General features: G+C 38.8%; 1 protein-coding gene and 1 long non-coding RNA gene across 4 annotated transcripts in view; one reads left to right on the forward strand and one right to left on the reverse strand.

Moving 5' to 3' along the window:
- LOC134203564 (long-chain-fatty-acid--CoA ligase 4-like) overlaps window positions 1-21,234 on the forward strand; it is a 157,036-nt gene that overhangs the window by 13,525 nt on the left and 122,277 nt on the right. Inside the window, exon 1 of one of the 3 annotated variants that reach the window (XM_062678416.1) lies at window positions 7,181-7,648. The exons of the other annotated variants lie outside the window; for them this stretch is intronic. The gene's annotated coding sequence lies outside the window, so the exon portion shown is untranslated. Of the gene's footprint in view, window positions 1-7,180; window positions 7,649-21,234 lie in introns of those variants that run through there. 3 annotated transcript variants of the gene reach the window in all.
- LOC134203565 (uncharacterized) lies at window positions 8,169-9,390 on the reverse strand. Its single transcript, XR_009977645.1, has 3 exons — window positions 9,201-9,390; window positions 8,959-9,053; window positions 8,169-8,886 (listed from the first exon to the last, which is right to left on the reverse strand). It is a non-coding gene; the product is annotated as an uncharacterized LOC134203565 (long non-coding RNA).

Here is a 21,234-nt window from a genome sequence, read left to right on the forward strand (position 1 = left end):
AGAACCCTTACTGTCTGAGACTAGAAAAACTTCTCTGTGTTTGAGATTTTTCTGGGCAGACTGGAAATAATTTTCCCTTTACCACAGTTTTACACTCAGTTTACTCGCTAGAAAATAAATGCCAATTTTTTTATTAACAAAATATTCACCATTTCCATTTGCGTTCTAGACTAGTTTGTTGCCAGGAACTGTCACTTCCGCAATTACCGCCAACTGAAATTTTCAGTTCCGCCGCTATCTCCAACATGTTCCACCGTTCTTCATCCTCGTCGCCATTTGTAGGGAGTAGGTTAATTAAAACAGCTTATATTTTCATCCAACAATCTCCAAGTAAAAATGCTTTACTAGGTTTATTACTAATTATGCGTATACTTCAGCAGGCTCAGTGAAATTAATTACAGCTGTAACTCGTGATGGTGGCCGAATTCAAAAGGTACCCGAGAAACTCGACCTCAGGTGCAAAAAACTTTTCGATGTTTATGACGAGACCATTGTCTCTAAGGCGTTCTAAGACGACTTTTAAATTGCGTCAGTGTCCTTCTTCAATCAACGATGCAACGCAAATGTCGTCAGTGAAAACAAAAACGAAGTCTAGATCTCCTAATAGCTTGCTCATGGATCGCAGGGATGTTTGGCTTGCATTGTATCAGGGATGTTTGGCTTCCAAAGGCATCCGGAGGAATTCATACAAGCCGAAAGCAGTTATGTCTGCTGTCTTTGGAACATCTGCAGGCACAACTGGGATGTTGTAGTAGGCCCGCACCAAATCGAGAGTAGTGAAGATAGTCTTACCTTAAAATATGTTAAGCAAATGATGGACGTGAGGAACCGGATATCTGTCTGGAACTGTGACCTTATTGAGCCGACAAAGCGCCATTCACCGTTCTTCTTTGGCACGCAGTGAAGAGGGCTTATCCAACTGCTGCAGAATGGCCGACAAATATCCATTTCGCACATGGTTTAAAACTCATCGTGGGCCACCTTTTCTCATTCGGGATGCATTCGACGGAATGTCGATGCGACCGGCGGTCCGCTGGTAACGATATATTGTCGGCGTAGCACCAACTTAGAATTCGGAAGTCCGGACTTCCGAACCGAACTTTCTTCCGAAGTTTTATCTGTCAAACTAATGGATGCGTTGTTTAGCGCATCTTTAGGGGAATCCAGCGCACTACTTCCGAAGTTGGGAAAGTTGCATGTATCTGGAGAAAAATGCAACTTCGGTATAAAAAGCGGTATAAATTTATTCCGGATACACAATAATGGGTGACATCGTGCTTCACTTCCTGTCGAATCGATGATGGAACTAAAATTTCTCGATAATCGTCCAAGAGGTCATGATCTAGTAGTCCAAGTCCACTAGTAGTCCGAAATGAGCGAGAAGATCCGCTCCGACGATAGCTCCGCTTACATCGGCCACAATAAAAGGCCTTGTGAAGCGGTGGCGGAGTCCAACATCGTCTAAAATATATTTGCTGGAGTAAGTGTTGAGTTTTGTCCCATTGGCATCATGTATTGAGAAAGGAATAGTTCCTCTGTGCTTATCGCTTTGTGATGCAGGTCATGTATCGTACGTACGAGCCCGTGTCGATGAGGAATCTGGTATCTGGCACTGCTGGTTTATCAAAATTAACAAGACGTCGACTTCCAATATCACCGCCCACCTGCGCCGTCTCAAAGGGGCATCAGTCTAGTTTTGTTGGTGATTGAAGCTGCAGGGGTAGTGCTCAGCACGATCACCGTATTTGCGATGGTACCAGCAAATCGTTTGCTCTCCTTGAATTTTTGGTCTGGATGACGAGCTGATTCGGCTTCGAGTAGGTCTGGTTTTCATCCGACGAATTTCGGCCGTCAGCGCTTCTATCTAGTGGCTTGGTATGCGTTGCAGAAACAATGTCTTCATGATGCTATCATTCACATTCAAGCCGGTAGCGATTTCCTGCATGTGAGCGAGAAGATGTGACGGCCGGAGATCACCTAAATCGCTTGATCTCAGCAGTTGCTCAATGTGGTGGTGAGTTGACCAGATTCGAAATGTGGTTGATAACACTTTGGTCAATCCTAGCGACGATGTGCCGAAACTTGGTCTCGTCCTGCGTGATCCTGGTCAGGTGGAATTGAGCTTCCGCCTGTGCAAACCGCATGCTCGGATCATTTTTCCAGAAATCTTGCAACTTTAAGGACACGGCGGCTGCCAACTCATCTCCGTCTTGTTAATTTCGACCTCCTGCAGGCGGATTTACGACCCGACGTTCATGTTGAGGTTAGAAAAATGCGTCGCGAGACTTTTTAAATTGCTATCTGTCAGAGTTTGAGTGAAACATGGCCGCCATCTCCTCCTCTCTGTTGCTCTACTGTAAAAACCCATAAAGAACTGTCATTGTTTGTGTGAAGAATTTTGCTTCGACTTCGCGAATTCGTACGATGTTCCCGACAGTACTGGAATTTCTCATTTTTAATTAGAGATGTCACGCAATGTTTACATATCTGCCCCTTTCAATATCTATAGAAACGCGAAGGATGAATGGCATGCTATAAAAATCTCAAAAAATATTTGTTCCGTGACAGTGCATGAAAGTGTGCAATATCTGCTTTATTTTTGTGTTTATTACCACTTTCAACCCGGTGAATTAAAGGAATATGATTAATTTATCGGCTAATCACTATTCTTTGCATATATCTATTCAAGACAAAATTTTCAAAACGACTTATCTGTTTTTGTAAACAAAGATTCAAACGACGATTTAACGAATCTGAGAGCTCTCCCACGCAAACCAACACCACCAATAGGTAGGTGAAGGTTTCCGCTATCTGTTGATGGTGTTGGTTTGCGTGAAAGTGCTATCAGATTCGTCAAATCGTCGTTTGAATCTTTGTTTACAAAAGCAGATAAGTCGTTTTGAAAATTTTGTCTTGTATTAAAATAATTTAGAAATATTAATTTTAAAATAAATCACAACATCCTTTCATGACTGCCTTTCATGCGAAATTGATCAAAGAACCCACGATTCTTTCATTTGGTCGCCTGAAATAGAGAAAGGCACTTTGCTCTCTGTCTTATGACAATCACGACCTTTTCCAGTACTGGTTCCCGATATGTAACGAAAGCGCAGATCACGTCGGGGTCACCAATTGTGGGAACGGAACACGAATTAAGTGGTTGGTTTCCACGGATTTAACAAATAAATCGAACTTTATTTTCTGTTTATAATTTACGTGCTTTTTGTTTACAAAGAATAGCACACTGACGGTTTTGCTCGATGAAGCAGGTTCACCGCCGGTGATAGGGTGACCGGGAAACCGCCACAGTCAAGATGTATTCATTATGGCCACAGAACGCTATGTGCTGTGTGGTTGTATTTTTTCTTTGCCGAAGGAAGTTTTTAATACTACCGGAAGCTATTTTAGTTGAACTGTTTTCCTCAGTGCAATTTGTACCTTCTGATCCCATTATGATCTTTGCTTGAATCTGTGTCTTTATTTTACATTGGACCTGTTCTAATGGATTGATTAAATCGTTACGGAGCCAAAACCATGTTTTTAATACAATTTTTCATAATTCTTATACAATAATGCTAGTTTTGGGAACCGGAAGACTCGCGGTTTGGTCGAAATTAGGCTATACAATAATACAGCAGGAAAACAATTACGATGCTGATGTTCATGTAGTTGACATTATTGATGATGTTTCAAATCTGTAACGGAATAAACTTTTTCTTCGGAGACAACAATGAGAAGAAGACATACGGAAGGGATTAACGACAGACATTGAGATGGAAAACAAGAGGAAATTATTCAAGTGGGGTTCGGTATATGATTACAGGCTTACATCATCATCTTTCAAAAATTGATGTTCAAGGGACATGTGTTCGAGATCAAGGAACCAAGGACTATTCTTATTTCTTAGTGGACCATTGCCCCACTTTGTTGCAGGCTACGTTCAGCTTCGATGGCACCCATTATTCCCGAGAAATTCCAGAAATAATTTCCAAGAAAAGGAATTTTGAAAAGAAATCCTTAACGTAAGAATTCCTTATGTTTTAGTATGAAAGAATTTCAATCAATTTCTGAAGCCATTTCTAAATGAATTTACGGAAGAATTCCTCAAGAAGTTAATTTCCGAACAAATTTCCGGAGAAGTAAATTTTTGGAGCGGTTTAGAATAAATAAAGGAATTTCTAATGGAATTCTTGAAGAAAATTTTGAAAGAATTTCTGATAGAATGCCTGAAGAAATTTCTGAATGAATTTACAAAAGAATTCCTTGAAGTATTTACAAATAAAGTTTGGAAGGATTTTCCGTTGGAACTTCTGGATGAATTTTTCAAGAAATTTCTGAAGGAACTTTTTCCACAATTTTTTTACATGATGATAGTGCAATCGGAACAGGAAACAAATGGATGAAAGCATGGGATTTGATCTTCATCCTCAATTTGCACAGTCCATTATTTTATTTATTCAGACTAAGGCCGAAGTGGCCTGTGCGGTATATAAGAGTCTTCTCCATTCGGCTCGGTGCATGGCTACACGTTGCCAACCACGCAGTCTACGAAGGGTCAGCAAGTCATCTTCCACCTGATCGATCCACCTGGCCCGCCTGCGCACCTCGACTTCTTGTGCCTGTCGTAACGATCTCACATTCTGGCTACGTGCCCGGCCCACCGCAGTCTTCCGATTTTCGCGGTGTGAACGATGGATGGTTCTCCCAACAGCTGATACAACTCGTGGTTCATTCGCCTCCTCCACGTACCGTCCGCCATCTGCACCCCACCATAGATGGTACGCAGCACTGTCCTTTCGAAAACTCCAAGTGCGCGTTGGTCCTCCACGATCATCGTCCAGGTCTCGTGTCCGTAGAGGACTAACGGTCTAATGAGCGTTTTGTAGATAGTCAGTTTGGTACGGCGGCAAACTCTATTCGATCGGAGCGTTTTGCGGAGTCCAATGTACGTAGGATTTCAAGCCACTATGCTTCTCCGAATTTCTCTGTATTATTTTCGGCAGACACCAGTGAGCCCAAGTACACAAATTCTTCTACCACCTCGATTTCGGAAATTTACGCGTTCGCGTATTAGGGATTGCTTCTTTTGAGAATTTACAAAGCAAGCAGGAATGTATTGAAAAACACAAAATTACTCAGGATTTTTCAAAGCAATTCCTTCCGAAGGAATTTCTGGTGAAATTTTCTAAAGAATTCCTGGAGGATTTTCCAATGGAATCACTAGAGGAGTGCCAATACGAATTATAAGCGTAATTTTTTAAAATATTCCTGGAGGCATTTCCAAGATGAGTCCTCGAAAGAATTCCTGAAGGGTTTTTTAAGGAATTCCTAAAGGAGAAACTGAAGGGATTTTCGCAAAAAATCTAATGGGATTTGTGAAGAATTTTGGCTAAAAGAATTTGTGAAAGAATTCCGAATGGATTTTCCTAAGAAATTCCTAAACGAATTTTCAAAAGAATAACTAAAGCTCTTCTTGAAAGATTTCCTAAAAGGGATACCAAAATGAATTTCCAAATAAATTTCTGAATAGATTCCCGAAAGAATTTTGAAAATAAAAATTTATAGAAATTTTAAAGGAATTTCCCAAGGTTCAATGAAATGTCTAGAAGAAATTTGACACTTAGAAGTGGTGCTGTGGCTGCCAGGCCCAAGCAAGCCAGATGTTAAATTTAAGAAATTTAATTTTAAAAGAAACTCCTAAAGGAGAAAGTTCTGAAGGGATTTCCATAGAAATTCCCGAGCAAATTTCCGAAACGAATAAGAAGTTTTCTAAGGTTTTCTTAAGACATTTTGAAAGAATATCTGAACTGTAGGAATCTTCCAAAGTATTTTAAGAAGATATTTTCGTGGAGTTATCTCAAGAAATTTGACAAGAAGCTCCTGAAGAAATTCTGCAGGAAGGTTCGAAGGAATCCCCGAGGGAAATTTCAAAACAATTCTTAGAATTCCCTCTTTGAAGGAATTTCGGAATTAATTTCTGGAAGATTTTTCGATTACTTCGAGAAGAGAAGAAAGTTTTGAAGGAATGCCTGGAGGAGTTTTTGAAGAAATTCCTGAAGGAATTTTTGATTGAATGGCTGAAGCAATTTCTGTAGGTTTTCCCAATTTCCTAAAGAATTTCTTAAATTATTTACAAGAAAAAAAATTCACATGTTCGCCATCAATAAATTCTTTTGAAAACTTTTTCGCAATATTTACTAGTTTGAATTGTTCTTTGCTACAGAAATCTATATATGGCTCGTTTGTTTTTACCTGGAAATTAATGTAGAGCACCTTGAAAAATTAGGGAATTTTGTTTTTATAGATGAGTAAACACCTTGCATTCAAGTTCTGAGACTTTGGCAGCATTCAAGCTGATCACAAAATTGTGCCTTTGCCCAGGATGAAACAGAATAACTAAAACTAAACTAAAACTACCATCAAGTTTATCCGAAAATATTAGTAAAAAAACATGGTGGTGCTATTTTTATTTCGCTCAGTGTAGTACGTGATGCCTTTCTTATTTTGTTACGCTATCAAAAAGATACAGTACAAATTTTTAAATGAATGTCATCTCAAATTTTCACTTGTCATAAGACGAGTTTGTACTATTCCATTTAATTCCCCTACTTTATTGTACCTTTGACAGGTACGTATTTCGACCTCAACAGTAAGCCGTCTTCAGTGTCTCGTACTTGACTCGACCTTACTTGACTTGGCCACTTGACTTACGTTCCACTAAAAGCTTAAAATAATTGTTGTATCAAATTTTCAGTTAATTTGCTTTGCCTCATTTCTTTATAATTAGTTTTATACTGGCCACACTGTTCTACCGGCGTGCCGATTGAATGGGAATGCATTTGACCTAATTTTTCCCGTCACCTCGTTTCGAAGTTTTAGAATATTCCATTGCTCTTGGGTAACATGGCTCTCTTTTAACTCTCATTATATCACAGTACGTCTTCTATCGCCACTCAATCTACCAAACCTTGAAAAAACGTGGTTGGTTTACTCGAACTGTGATTTTCTCATCCGATTTAACGGGAATCCCCGACTGTATCGTTCGATCTTCTCTCCAATCTCCACCAAGTGCACAACGGCTTGTAGCTCCACAAAGACATGTAGAGACAGAACCTAGGAAGTGCAACAGCTTGGATTGCATTCCGATGCATTCCCGACTGACAATCGTCGCTGAGAAGTTTTGAAAGACAGTCGTTTTTTACTAATATCGAATATTTATTGTTTAAATTGAAGGTGAAAAACGAGTGCCAATAACAGTTGCTGATCTAGTTTATCCTATCGTTGAAGTGTAAACCTAACATTTAAGGCGAAGTTTTTGATTAAACTGTAAACAAAAACTATACAGTGCAGATCAACTTTTGAATTTGTGCTAAAATCGAACTACCCTCTTTAGTAAACATTTCAAATTTGGTGATAAATAATACTGGTTTATTCGGACTATTAATCGAGACAAAAAAAAAGTGCATAATACCATACCATATCGGGTGGCGGCCGACCTTCCTATCGAATCGTATCATATCGTACGATGTTGGACGCGAACAGCGCAGGATCCGACTAACCACCATCGACAACATGTGATGAGCTCTGGTTCTTCTGCTGGTGCTGCTGACTGAAAACAAAAGAGAAGAGAACTACTGTTATTGGATAGGTACGTTTGCATGATAGTCGACACACAATCACGTTTTCTTGTTCGATTCCGGTTCGATGCCGGTGTGGGACCATGATGAGGAGTACTCACAAACGACGGCAAGGGTGTGTTCTGGATGTACGGAATACAAATAAGAAATCGCGCCGCACTTTGTCATCAAAGTCGGTCAGTCGTGTTGCACGCGTTTGATTACTTACTTCATACATATTATCCCGGATAAAAAATATAATTAAAATATCATAAATTTTGCTGTAACAACACCATCTAAAACAAAGGATTTACCATTAAATATAATGGAATTTTAACAATTAAATCACATAGGAAATAATGGTTTTCCACTATAAAATGAATGGTAAATGGAACTTTTACAATAAAAAGGGGGGTTGTTATGTATCTTTACAATAAAAAAATCGAAAATTTTCCATACATTTTTCAGAGCAAAACAATTGATTTAACGGTTCTCCAATGGGACGATTTAGAGGGACAAAACAATAGAAAATAATGTATGCTAAATGTTTTCTCACACTTTTTTTTATTGTTTTACAGAAGAAATATAATGAAATTTAGAATACATTTCACTCTAATATTACAATAAAAATACAATACAACTTTATGTCCTACAATTTATTTTATCTATACGATTTCAATTTTATTGTATTTTAGTATAGGCTTAATGTTCAATCAGTTTGAACTTAATTTTACTTTAATATCAATTCAATGTGATTCAACAATAATTTTAATTTAATTTTGAATTTAATTCCAATTTATTTTAATTATATTTGAATTTCATTTGAATTCAATTTAAATTTTGTTTTAATTCAGTTTTTGTTCGATTTCAAATTAGTTTTCATTCAATCCAAAATTTAATGTGTTAGTATTGTTGTTTGGCGCTTTGCTGCTTCTTATACTAAAGACACACTGGTGGTACAAGTACCACGGTTATATACCTTAGTACATATTGTACCATGGTTTTCCACGTTGTACCAGCATGGTACAAGGTGACACACTAGTGGTACAACTTGTACCATGGTACGAATACCACCAGTGTGTCATTATTGTTAGTCACTGATGCATTGACGTTAAAATCAAATGCGCCGATGATGCACCTCACTATACTCGCTGAGCACGGTGTAATTTCAGCCACCAGGAAAGGGAGCTTGATGTGTCTCCTATATGACTTATATACAACTTGTTTTTTCTTGAGTGGGTGAATCGAAGTTAGTCGTTTATGTGTGAACCTGTAAAAATGTAAATTATAAAAGCATGTCAGTTTTCTTATAAAAAGTACTTCGAGAAAAAGGAAAAGTTACCTGTATCAGTTATTATTGTATCTAATTTGTAAGATAGGCCAATAATAGCTGCCGAACGATATTCAGTCTTATGTGGTCTTACCATAAACTTCCTTCTGAAAAGGAACAAGGATACATGTTAACAAAAATGTTCCGAACTGTTTCGGCGGTGGAAATTAAGAACCTCTTCCTAAAGGTACTTTAAAAAGTTCTCTCGCATCGAAATCGTCCGGTACTATGATGTTACCATTATAGATACTCACCACGATACAGCCGCCTATGATCCGCCGCTTGCCCACTCGCAGAATCCGTAATGAAGGGACACTTCCTGTACCACAACATCAATTTCATTTTTTCATTCCACTAATCATAAACAAAACGTACACGCTCAAATAAATCCAGCCAATCTCCGAGTAAAATGATATGCAAAAGTTTTCGTTCCTTTTTATATTTTTAATTCAACCTGGCCATAACATGAATATTTCAAGACCTGAAATAAGAAGTATTTATTTAAAAATCGATAAAACTTTTTTTTTCATTTAATAATTAAACCTTTTGTTACTCTATTGTATTCAATTGTTTTTTCTTTAATACAATAAACAAATTAAATGTTTAAAAATTATATAATTTTTTCTTCAAGATGGATTTTCTGATCACTTAGTTAGAATACTTGTATAATATATTTAGTTTTGGGATGAGCAATACAAAACATAAGCGAACAATAAAAACAAGATAGAATGTATTGGCAACAGTTAAATTTATTGTGCATTTAAAGTAAGCACAATAAAAGATTTTTATGACCGCGAAAAAACTACAATAAACGTACAATAGATTATTTTGTTTACCATACAATCTATTGTACTTCAATGGATTATGCCATACGAGGTACTGTAATTTTTTATCCGGGATCATATTAGGTTTACTCCGGCGAATGTGAAGGTGTCTCTCCGCCGGACAGATGTTAATTGAATTGTACCGATTCTATCGATCGTTTGTCGTTAGGCGTCCGCCTTGTCAGTGGGTTCAAGAATGTGGAAGTGGCGATCGATAACACCATCCCTTTCCGTTCCGAAAATGGAGCACTCTGGTTTTATTCCAATCTGGTTGCAACAGTTGTGGGGCAGTATGAAAACCAGTGAGTAGAGGGTTGTGATTCATGAATTTTCCACGATTGATTTACGCTCTGTTTGTTCCGGTTTGTTTTGGCTATGGATCTATATGGGCTTTGCTTTACTGTAATAAGAGGAAAAAACGCTTCCAGAACAACAAAGCTTCAGAGAGAATTGTTACCATTTTGCCTTTCTTGTGCAGTTTTGCATCAATATGTAACGAAAAGGGTCAAACCAAAAATATAGCTTTGATATAATGTCCAGAGATCCTTAATGTTATATACCAATCGACTCAGCTTGGCGAATTGAAATGATGTCTGTCTATGTGTGTATCTATGCAAACAAACAAAAATCATTCATCTTTAAGGCACTTATCCTTAACCAAATTTCTCATAACAAGTTGCATCCAACACTTTCTTATTGAAAATTGGCCAGATTTTTTCATGAAGGGAAGAATCATCTGGCCGAAAGTCATTCGATGGAAAGCCTTCAGGACGAATAACACATTAAGCCAAAAGACATCTAGCCGAATCCCTTTGGCAAATTGAATATTTGGCCGAAGCGATTATTAGGTCGAAAACGACATATGGCCCAATGCGACATGCATCCGAACTGCCCATGATCGCATATTTGTAACATTATCTTTAAGCTGACCAGAAATCAGAAAGTTAGTTCAAAAAAACTCAACATGTAGCCGAAGCCTCCTTCTATATGTCTTGAAAAATAGTTTACGTGGGAGTGCCATCAGATTGGACAAATCGACGTATGAATCTTTGAATAAGTATCCGAGAATTAATGAAAATGTTTCTACGAAAGATTTCAACTGAATAAGTGTGCGTTCATTTTTTGGGAGTTTTTATAAAACCCATAGAGATTTGCAGTGGCGTTTTCCTAACCTCAATCTACCTGTGCACTGGACGTAAATTTAAGGAATTTGTGTGCGGAAACGCATAGAACTACTAGATTTTGATTAGTTTAACCGACTCTGGTAATTATTTTTTCCATTTGAATATCAAAATTTTAATTTTTTGGGTCAGTGCACAGGGAAAAAGTGAGGTTACGCGCGCCACTGTAGATTTGCATTCTTACGCATATCACGAACTTCATCGTTCCATTTTTCCCATGCCTACTTTTGTCGATTGATTCAAATATGCGATCATTGGGAGAATACTGGTAATTCGGTAGGAAAATCTATTTGCCCTAACAGGTTGTTCCGCGGAACTGGTCCTTTGGTCGAAATGGTCGTTTGACAGAATGGGCCATTTGGCTTAAAAATTTCATTTGGCCGAAAACAGCCGAAAATGTCATTTGCTGGACCAAAAGGTCCAGTTTGGCCGAACGACATTTTGGGCGGCGTTTGTCATAATTTTAGCCGGTCCACCAAGGGGTAACTAGACCAAAATCCTGGCCAAAATTATATTTTGGCGTTTTTTGGTAGGTTTTGCATCTATGAAGCCAAAAAAAATATAGTGACAGTCAATTTTCGAACATTTTTACAGGAGCAAATTTACCTACCAGTAATAAATTACCTTTCTTGATATAAAAAATTAAATAATATTATCATAAACTGATATAGAAGCGACAGTTCCACGACAGTTCATTTGTTTACTTGGTTTTGTCCTCAATTCGCGTGGGAAACGTGAAAAATTGAAAATCTCGCGTAGCATTTGATAAGGGCCTATTAGAAAGGTAAACATTAAGCGCTTCAAAACAAAACATTACCTTTTCAGTTCCTTTTTACCAGGTTTATGATATTTTTAGCAGCGAAAGCTTCCCAGAACGTACATTCAACATTGATTACTCACGCATAACATCAGTAGCATCGGAAACGTCGAAATTGATTAAACAAAAGTCTGGCTATTGTTTTTGCACTCTTATTGGTCGTTCATAGACTTTCTGCTTGATTATCTTGTTTACAAAAACATGGAATTGTTTATTTTTGTAGATGAAATGTTTCTTTCTATTATTTAATTTATTGTTTTGGTCCTAATTACAAGGTTGCCTCAAGTGGTTACTTCACTTAAATCCAAGTAGACTGCTTATTCGAATCGTTACTATTTAGCTTGAAGTAGCACCTGCCCATTTTAACCCCTACCACATATTTACCCTTATTCTTGTTTACGTTCGAACGCTCATTCGATCGAAAGTTGATGCGCATTCCCGTTTACGCCAGCAAAATCAAATGGAGAAACTGTTCGATCGAATCGCATTCGTTCGAAAGTATCATTCGTCCGTAAACAAGAATATGGGTGATTATGTCTATGCTTCTACTTCTATACATAATATCAACTACAATGTATTTAATTTATATCGAGATTTAAATATCTGTTGTCGATGCCATCCCCAAATTCAATACAATTGATATTTTGATTTTTCATTAGATCGATTAGTGGGGAGGAGACGAAAGATAATGAAGCCTGCGCAATGCTATGTAGAAATTTAAATGAGAAGCAGATTCCCTAACTAACATTATTATCTGAGCTAACCTAACGCTAAAATTGTATTAAAAAGTTTTTTTTTTAATCGGCTCCGTAACGTCCCACAGCATTTAAGCCTACCAAATGAACGAATGAATAACAAAAAACAGAGTATGTTACTATTGTATTCAAACCTATCTATGCGTCAAATGCCTCGAAAACTTAAAAAAGTTATCTGCTGAAATTTTCAGCCATGCAGAAAAGCAGTTGAAAATAATGGCGGAAAGTATGACAACAACCTATTTTGAATTAATCGAAATTGATTGGCTTTTTTCGGTGACGATTACTCGTAAATTCGTTTGCGGTTGAGTGCGGATGATCTTTAACATGCAATAGAAAGATGAAAGCCTATATTTTCATGTATATGCAATCTCGTAGCGGAATACGAGAGAGTACTTCTACTTTTTTAATAATGAAGTTTGTTAAAAAATTTCAAAAACTGCATGTTATTCATGTTTATAAAAATATGTCTAAATATTAAATATAATCAATTTCAACTTATGGAGGCCCAAGGGCAGTGCTTGAATAATGTTTTGTGTACTATAAACCTAACATTATACAGGGGTTAGGCAAAATGATTGAGATAGGCAAAATTTGGCCCAAATTCAAATCCTTATAACTTTTTGAAAAATTTATGAAATTGGACAAAACCGGAAGCATTCGACGGCAAATTTAGTCAAGATTTAGGAACATGTGCGATCACGAATACTGGCCACCGGACACCGGAGATGTTCCGGATTTTCGGAGGCCATGTCAAAAACACATTTTTTCTGCCGCTCGTATTTTTGTGTGGTTTGAAGTTTCATCGATAAACATTATTTTCCTAGAAACTAGATCTTATTGAAAATTGAATGCGGGCTGTTGCGCTAAGATCCGTTGAAAAACAGCCGAGATATGGCCATTTCAGTAAACCTGGTTTCGGATACTATGGTCAATTATGTGTATCCTTCCAATCACGTATATATTATCCGGTACCATATCAATATTGGTATCAAACTTCAAGATTTTCATGGAGATGCTTCAGGAAGCATATGCAGGACGATCAGTTGCCCTGACCACTCTGTAGTAGGTTCCAGGTGCCCCGGGGGAAGTGGCCAATTTGAAAAACGTTCAGAACCCTATCAATATGGGTATCAAACTTCAAGATTTTTCGAGGTGATACTTTTAAATGCATTTTAGAACCAGCAGCTGTCATGACCACTCTGTAGTAGGTTCCAGGTGTCCTGGGGAAATGGCCAATTTGCAAAATGTTCGAAACCATATCAATATGGGTATCAAACTTCAAGATTTTTCATGGAGCTGCTTCAGGAAGCATATTCAGGACAATCAGTTGCCCTGACCACTCTGTAGTAGGTTCCATGTGCCCCGGGGGAAGTGGCCAATTTGAAAACGTTTCAGAACCCTATCAATAGGGGTATAAAACTTCAAGATTTTTCAGGGAGATGCTTCAGGAGGCATATTCAGGACGATCAGTTGCCCTGACCACTCTGTAGTAGGTTCCAGGTGCCCTGAAGTGGCCAATTTGAAAAACGTTCAGAACCCTATCAATATGGGTATCAAACTTCAAGATTTTCGAGGAAATACTTCTAAAGGCATTTTAGAACCAGCAGCTGTCATGACCACTCTGTAGTAGGTTCCAGGTGTCCTGGGGAAATGGCCAATTGCAAAATGTTCGAAACCATATCAATATGGGTATCAAACTTCAAGATTTTCATGGAGCTGCTTCAGGAAGCATATTCAGGACAATCAGTTGCCCTGACCACTCTGTAGTAGGTTCCATGTGCCCCCGAAGTGGCCAATTTGAAAAACGTTCAAAACCATATCAATATGGGTATCAAACTTCAAGATTTTTCATGGAGATGCTTCAGGAAGCATATTCAGGACGATCAGTTGCATCTCCATGAAAAACCTTGAACTTTGATGCTCATTTTGATATGGTTTCCAACATTTTGCAAATTGGCCACTTCCCCAGGACACCTTGAACCTACTACAGAGTGGTCAGGACAGCTGCTGGTTCTAAAATGCATTTAAAGGTATCACCTCGAAAAATCTTGAAGTTCGGTATCCATATTGATAGGGCTCTGAACGTTTTTCCAATTGGCCACTTCCCCCGGGGCACATGGAACCTACTACAGAGTGGCCAGGGAAACTGATCGTCCTGAATATGCTTTCTGAAGCATCTCCATGAAAAATCTTGAAGTTTGATACCCATATTGATAGGGTTCTGAACGTTTTTCAAATTGGCCACTTCCCCCGGGGCACCTTGAACCTACTACAGAATGATCAGGGCAACTGATCTTCCTGAATATGCTTTCTGAAGCATCTTCATGAAAAATCTTGAAGTTTGATACCCATATTGATAGGGTTCTGAACGTTTTTCAAATTGGCCACTTCCCCCGGGCACCTGGAACCTACTACAGAGTGGTCAGGGCAACTGATCATCCTGAATATGCTTCCAGAAGCATCTCCATGAAAAATCTTGAAGTTTGATACCCATATTGATATGGTTTCGAACATTTTGCAAATTGGCCATTTCCCCAGGACACCTGGAACCTACTACAGAGTGGTCATGACAGCTGCTGGTTCTAAAATGCATTTAAAAGTATCACCTCGAAAAATCTTGAAGTTTGATACCCATATTGATTGGGTTCTGAACGTTTTTCAAATTGGCCACTTCCCCCGGGGCACATGGAACCTACCACAGAGTGGTCAGGGCAACTGATCGTCCTGAATATGCTTCCTGAAGCATCTTCATGAAAAATCTTGAAGTTTGATACCCATATTGATAGGGTTCTGAACGTTTTTCAAATTGGCCACTTCCCCCGGGGCACTTGGAACCTACTACAGAGTGGTCAGGGCAACTGATCATCCTGAATATGCTTCCTGAAGCATCTCCATGAAAAATCTTGAAGTTTGATACCCATATTGATATGGTTTCGAACATTTTGCAAATTGGCCATTTCCCCAGGACACCTGGAACCTACTACAGAGTGGTCATGACAGCTGCTGGTTCTAAAATGCATTTAAAAGTATCACCTCGAAAAATCTTGAAGTTTGATACCCATATTGATTGGGTTCTGAACGTTTTTCAAATTGGCCACTTCCCCCGGGGCACATGGAACCTACCACAGAGTGGTCAGGGCAACTGATCGTCCTGAATATGCTTCCTGAAGCATCTTCATGAAAAATCTTGAAGTTTGATACCCATATTGATAGGGTTCTGAACGTTTTTCAAATTGGCCACTTCCCCCGGGGCACCTGGAACCTACTACAGAGTGGTCAGGGCAACTGATCATCCTGAATATGCTTCCTGAAGCATCTCCATGAAAAATCTTGAAGTTTGATACCCATATTGATATGGTTTCGAACATTTTGCAAATTGGCCATTTCCCCAGGACACCTGGAACCTACTACAGAGTGGTCATGACAGCTGCTGGTTCTAAAATGCATTTAAAAGTATCACCTCGAAAAATCTTGAAGTTTGATACCCATATTGATAGGGTTCTGAACGTTTTTCAAATTGGCCACTTCCCCCGGGGTACCTGGAACCTACTACAGAGTGGTCAGAGCAACTGACCATAATTAAAATGCTTCCTGAAGCATCTCCATGAAAAATCTTGAAGTTTGATACCCATATTGATAGGGTTTTGAACGTTTTTCAAATTGGCCACTTCCCCCGGGCACCGAGAACCTACTACAGAGTGGTCAGGGCAACTGATCGTCCTGCATATGCTTCCTGAAGCATCTCCATGAAAAATCTTGAAGTTTGATACCAATATTGATATGGTACCGGATAATATATACGTGATTGGAAGGATACACATAATTGACCATAGTATCCGGAACCAGGTTTACTGAAATAGCCATATCTCGGCTGTTTTTCAACGGATCTTAGCGCAACAGCCCGCATTCAATTTTCAATAAGATCTAGTTTCTAGGAAAATAATGTTTATCGATGTAACTTAAAACCACACAAAAATACGAGCGGCAGAAAAAATGTGTTTTTGACATGGCCTCCGAAAATCCGGAACATCTCCGGTGTCCGGTGGCCAGTATTCGTGACCGCACATGTTCCTAAATCTTGACTAAATTTGCCGTCGAATGCTTCCGGTTTTGTCCAATTTCATCAATTTTTCAAAAAGTTATAAGGATTTGAATTTGGGCCAAATTTTGCCTATCTCAATCATTTTGCCTAACCCCTGTATGTGTTGTTTGGATTTGTCAGCAGTGGTAACTTATCTTTGTCTTACGGCACGCTAAAAATCATTAAATTAACATTATTTTTGATAGGTTGTCATTAATACTAACAAGGAAGAAATGTTAAAATTTCAATGACACACAATGGAGATAATAATAAAGAATATTCTAAAAATTTAATACCATGCAAAAGTTCGCAAAAACAGAATGGCTTTTTGGTTAACCATTTGTTCTAGCTACTCCATCGTGCGGCCGCAGCGGCGTTTTCAGCGTCACGTCGAAAGACATTTTAGCCAGCGGCGAGATCGTAAATAGGCGTGGAGTTTCTTTTTTTTTTATTACTATTGCTTCTTTAGACGAGTACACTAACAGGAAAATCATTTGTATTTCGCCGGAAAAATATAATAAGCTTTCTCAGAAGCTTCCTCTAAATTTTCTAAAATATTCATTTGGATTTTTTTGGAAATTCTTTCAAATTTCCATTAGCAATTATCCGAAATTTCCCGAAAAATTCTTTGGAAATTCCAATGAAAGCTTTCAGTAATTCCCAGAAAAAAATTGTTTGGAATACCTAAATGAAAATTTTTGAGATTTAGGAGTAATGACGGCTTTGGCAGGTTTTGTTCTATTATTGGCAGGGGTTTTTTTATGACTGATTATGCTCAAATTTGGCCCAAACATTCTTTGCATATCAAAGAATATTGTGGCCAAATTTCATAAAATTCGGTCGACAAAAACCCCCCTGCCAATAATAGAACAAAACCTGCCAAAGCCGTCTGTTCCCCTATAAGAAACTTTTATAGAATTTCGACGGAAAATGGCTCCAAAATTTTACGAAAAATTATTTAGAATTTCCGCGGGTTGTTCTTCGGAATTACCACCTAAAATTCTTTGCAATATCTGCGAGCAACTCTTACAAGTTTTCACGGAAATCTCTTTGGAACTTTTACATGAAACTTTTCGGAATTTTCGAGAAAGATTCTACGGATATTACACAGGAAGTTTTTGGAGCTTTCGGGAGAAATTGTTCAAAATATGGAAGAAATTCTTTGGATTTCAACGAAAAGTTGTGCAGAAATTTGAAGGAAAATTTCTGGAAGTTCCATAGGTATTTTTTTAATTATTGGAGGAAATTTTAAGGAATTACGGGAAATTATTTGTATTGTCCATTAAAAAATCTTCGGAAATTCCACGGGAAATTGTTCAAAAAGAGGAAGAATCATATGGCCGAAAGTCATTTGGCAAATTGAACGGGATACGGGAAGCACGAACAATCATCAAATCGTCATCATTTTCATCATTGAATGCTTAATTTGTTTTGTACAACAAATATGATTTTGAAAAAGTATCAGCGGCGCGTGCTTACTCGCAATCTACATGCTGATACATTTACAGTTACATCAAACAACTGAAAACCGAAATACGTCGCTCCAAAGTTACGAGGTGATAATGCTAGAAAGAGACAAAAGATAGGAAAAATAACACGGTGTGTAGTGCTTCCCCGAATCACCTTAAGCCGAAATGGTTAATAGGTCGAAAACAGTATGACCGAAAATGTCATTTGGCCAAAAGCGACATACGGCCGAACTGGTAATTTGGCCGAAAAAGCAATTTGCCTCAACAGGTCGTTTGGTCGAATAGGTCATGTAGCCGAAAATGCCGTTTGGCCGAAATGTTCATTTGGTCTACGGCCGAAAATGTTAGTTGCTGAACGGGTAATATGGCCAAAAATGTCGACCCGTTCGGCCAAACAACATTTTCAGTCAAATGGTCCTTTCTAATCAGTTACGACAGTGGTTCTTTCTGCGAAACAACTTTTTTCGGCCAAAGGACCAGTTCAACCGAACGACGACTTTTCGGTAGTAAATATGTCCATTTCAGCCAAATGGCTCTTTCTGCCAAACGGCATTTTAACACAGAAAACAGACATGGAGGTCCTAACAAAATTTCTTGCAAAACATATGTAAACAATCAACGTCATCGACGTCGACATTGCAAGTCACAATCTCATTTTGACAACAAGATGGCGCTGGTGTACTCTGGCATTCGAAACGACACTAGTGCACAGTGGCATGTTTTTATGACGCTAGTTCTGATTCTGCACGGGGATACGGCGACATTCCAAATTACTTCAAAATGAACATTAAAAAGTTATCACATCAAAGTACAGCTCCAACGTCTTTTCTATGTGATTTTAAGGCAGATGACCTATTCGTCCAAACGATTTTTTTTGACCAAATGACCAATTGATTGAGTTTCAGTCTAATGGTTTGTACGGCCAAATAACATATTCGGCTAAACAACTTTCGGCCATATGGCTTTTTCCATCGTTTGACTGAAAGTCATTCGAATGTCACTTGGTCGATTGGCATTTAGCCGAATACGACACGTTTTACGGCATGTTCAGCCCGAAAGTACCAAACAAACGAGCTCCCACTAATTACCAAAGTAGATAAACACGAGAAAAATAGCTGTTTCGATCTGTCTCATAAAATGCCTTATTGTCAAAAAGATCGACCCGTTTGACCGATTCGGGCAAATGACTTTTTCGGCAGAAGAATAGTTTAGACAAACAAAACTTTCGGCCGTATATCAAGTTCAGCCAAATGAAATTTCGACCAATTGGCTTTCGGCCAAGTCACATAATCGACCAAACAACTGTCGACCTTGTGGCCTTCAGCCAAATGACTTTCTGCCAAACGGCCCTTCTCCATTCAAAGATTTGGTTTCGTCGAGAAATTCTTCAGATTTCAATGGAAAATACTCGGTAATGTCTGCGAAAAATTCTTCATAAATTTCATACGAAATATTTTAGATTTTCCACAAGATGTGATTCGATTTTTTTAAATTTTCGTGGCAAATTCTTCAAAATTTACTCGAAAAATTTTCCGGAATGTGCACTTAAATTCTCCATAATTTCTACGGAGAATTCTTCCATATTTTCTCGAAAAATTTATTGATTGATTTTCATTGGCCTGTCTTGGTAAGATAGTTCACACACTATCAGCCAAGCCGTTCCTGGGTGGACGTTAGGTAAAATAACAGCGATTTCAATTTCGTGTTGTTCTTCAATGGCCCTCTGCTTACGTTTCAACTTCTATTCAATTTCATACTTGTCGCTCGCTTGCGATAACTTTCAATTCTGTGCTTCATCGTGCTTTACAAACATGCTCCCTTCCACTTTGAGCTTAGGTAGTTCGATCTCACCGATAAAAAAAAAGCCAATGAAAATCAATCAATAAGTTTCTCGCGGTGATGAAACCTCATAAACAAAAATTTATAGGGATTTCAACTGAAATATTTTTAGAATTTCGAAAAAAAAAACAATCTGTGAATTTTAGCGGAAAATTCTTCGGCTCAATTTTTACGGAAAGTTTTGGAAATTAATTTATTTCTCTTTTTCTCGAATGTTAAAAACAATTTTACAGACTGATTCTTATGCTAAGTTTCTAATCCTATTTTTAAGGCCTGGCCTGAGGGAAGTGTTTTCCGTTAAAAAAGCACGTGGTAGCACTCTCTGAGAGAGAACATTGCCCAATTCAGTCGGCCAGAATGACACTGTCAGTGTCGCCAAAATTATTTCATCATTATGCAGTTTACAATTGCTTTAGAATTTGCTGTAAACGGAGAACAAAAGGAATTGGCAACAATGGGGAAGAAATTTATCACTCATGCAGTGGTTCAGCGAGGGAACAGCAGCAGCGCCGACCGATGTGCTTTACTAAAGGTGTGGGCCAAAGTCCTCTAAGTCTGTATTAGTCGAAAAAATAATGTAAACATTGCCACCCACAGTGGGCGGGCGGAGTGAAACGTCACGTCTGTTATAAAAATTGTACTGAGTATACCAGACGTGACGTCACATTCGGTCGCCTTCGGCCATCTTCGGCAGCCCAGCTGAGAGTTTCTCTCTCAAAAGAGAGAATTTTCGGTGCACAAATACTACTTTAGGGTTTGGCCCACACCTGTAGTAAAGCACATCGGGGCCAGCAGGGACTATGTCCAAGGGCTTGACGATCCCTCCCCAGGCCATCTGCGAGTTGTGGCGCCTGCCTAGGATGTGGTGGGGTTTGACAGTGGGCCCTGTTAACCTCTATAAAAAGCTGCATGTATCCGCAAGTAGGCTCCGCCAAAGCGACCGTGTGCCGCTCAAAGCGCACAAGCCCAAGTCCTGGTGTTAGGTGGGACGCTAAACAGCCCTGACACGACGGCCCTCCGACGAGACAGGAGGTTTGCGCAGGTAGCGCTGCAGGAAATCTGCTGGACAGGACAGAAAGTGTGGAAAAGCGGGCATCGAGCGGCTACCTTCTACCAAAGCTGTGGCACCACCAACGAGCTGGGAACCGGCTTCATAGTACTGGGAAATATGCGCCAACGCGTGATTGGGTGGCAGCCAATCAACGCAAGGATGTGCAAGCTGAGGATAAAAGGCCGTTTCTTCAACTATAGCATCATCAACGTGCACTGCCCACACGAAGGGAGATCCGACGACGAGAAAGAAGCGTTCTATGCGGAGC

This window comes from Armigeres subalbatus, unplaced genomic scaffold (genome assembly GCF_024139115.2).
Source record: "Armigeres subalbatus isolate Guangzhou_Male unplaced genomic scaffold, GZ_Asu_2 Contig1974, whole genome shotgun sequence".
In the NCBI taxonomy this organism is placed as follows: domain Eukaryota; kingdom Metazoa; phylum Arthropoda; class Insecta; order Diptera; family Culicidae; genus Armigeres; species Armigeres subalbatus.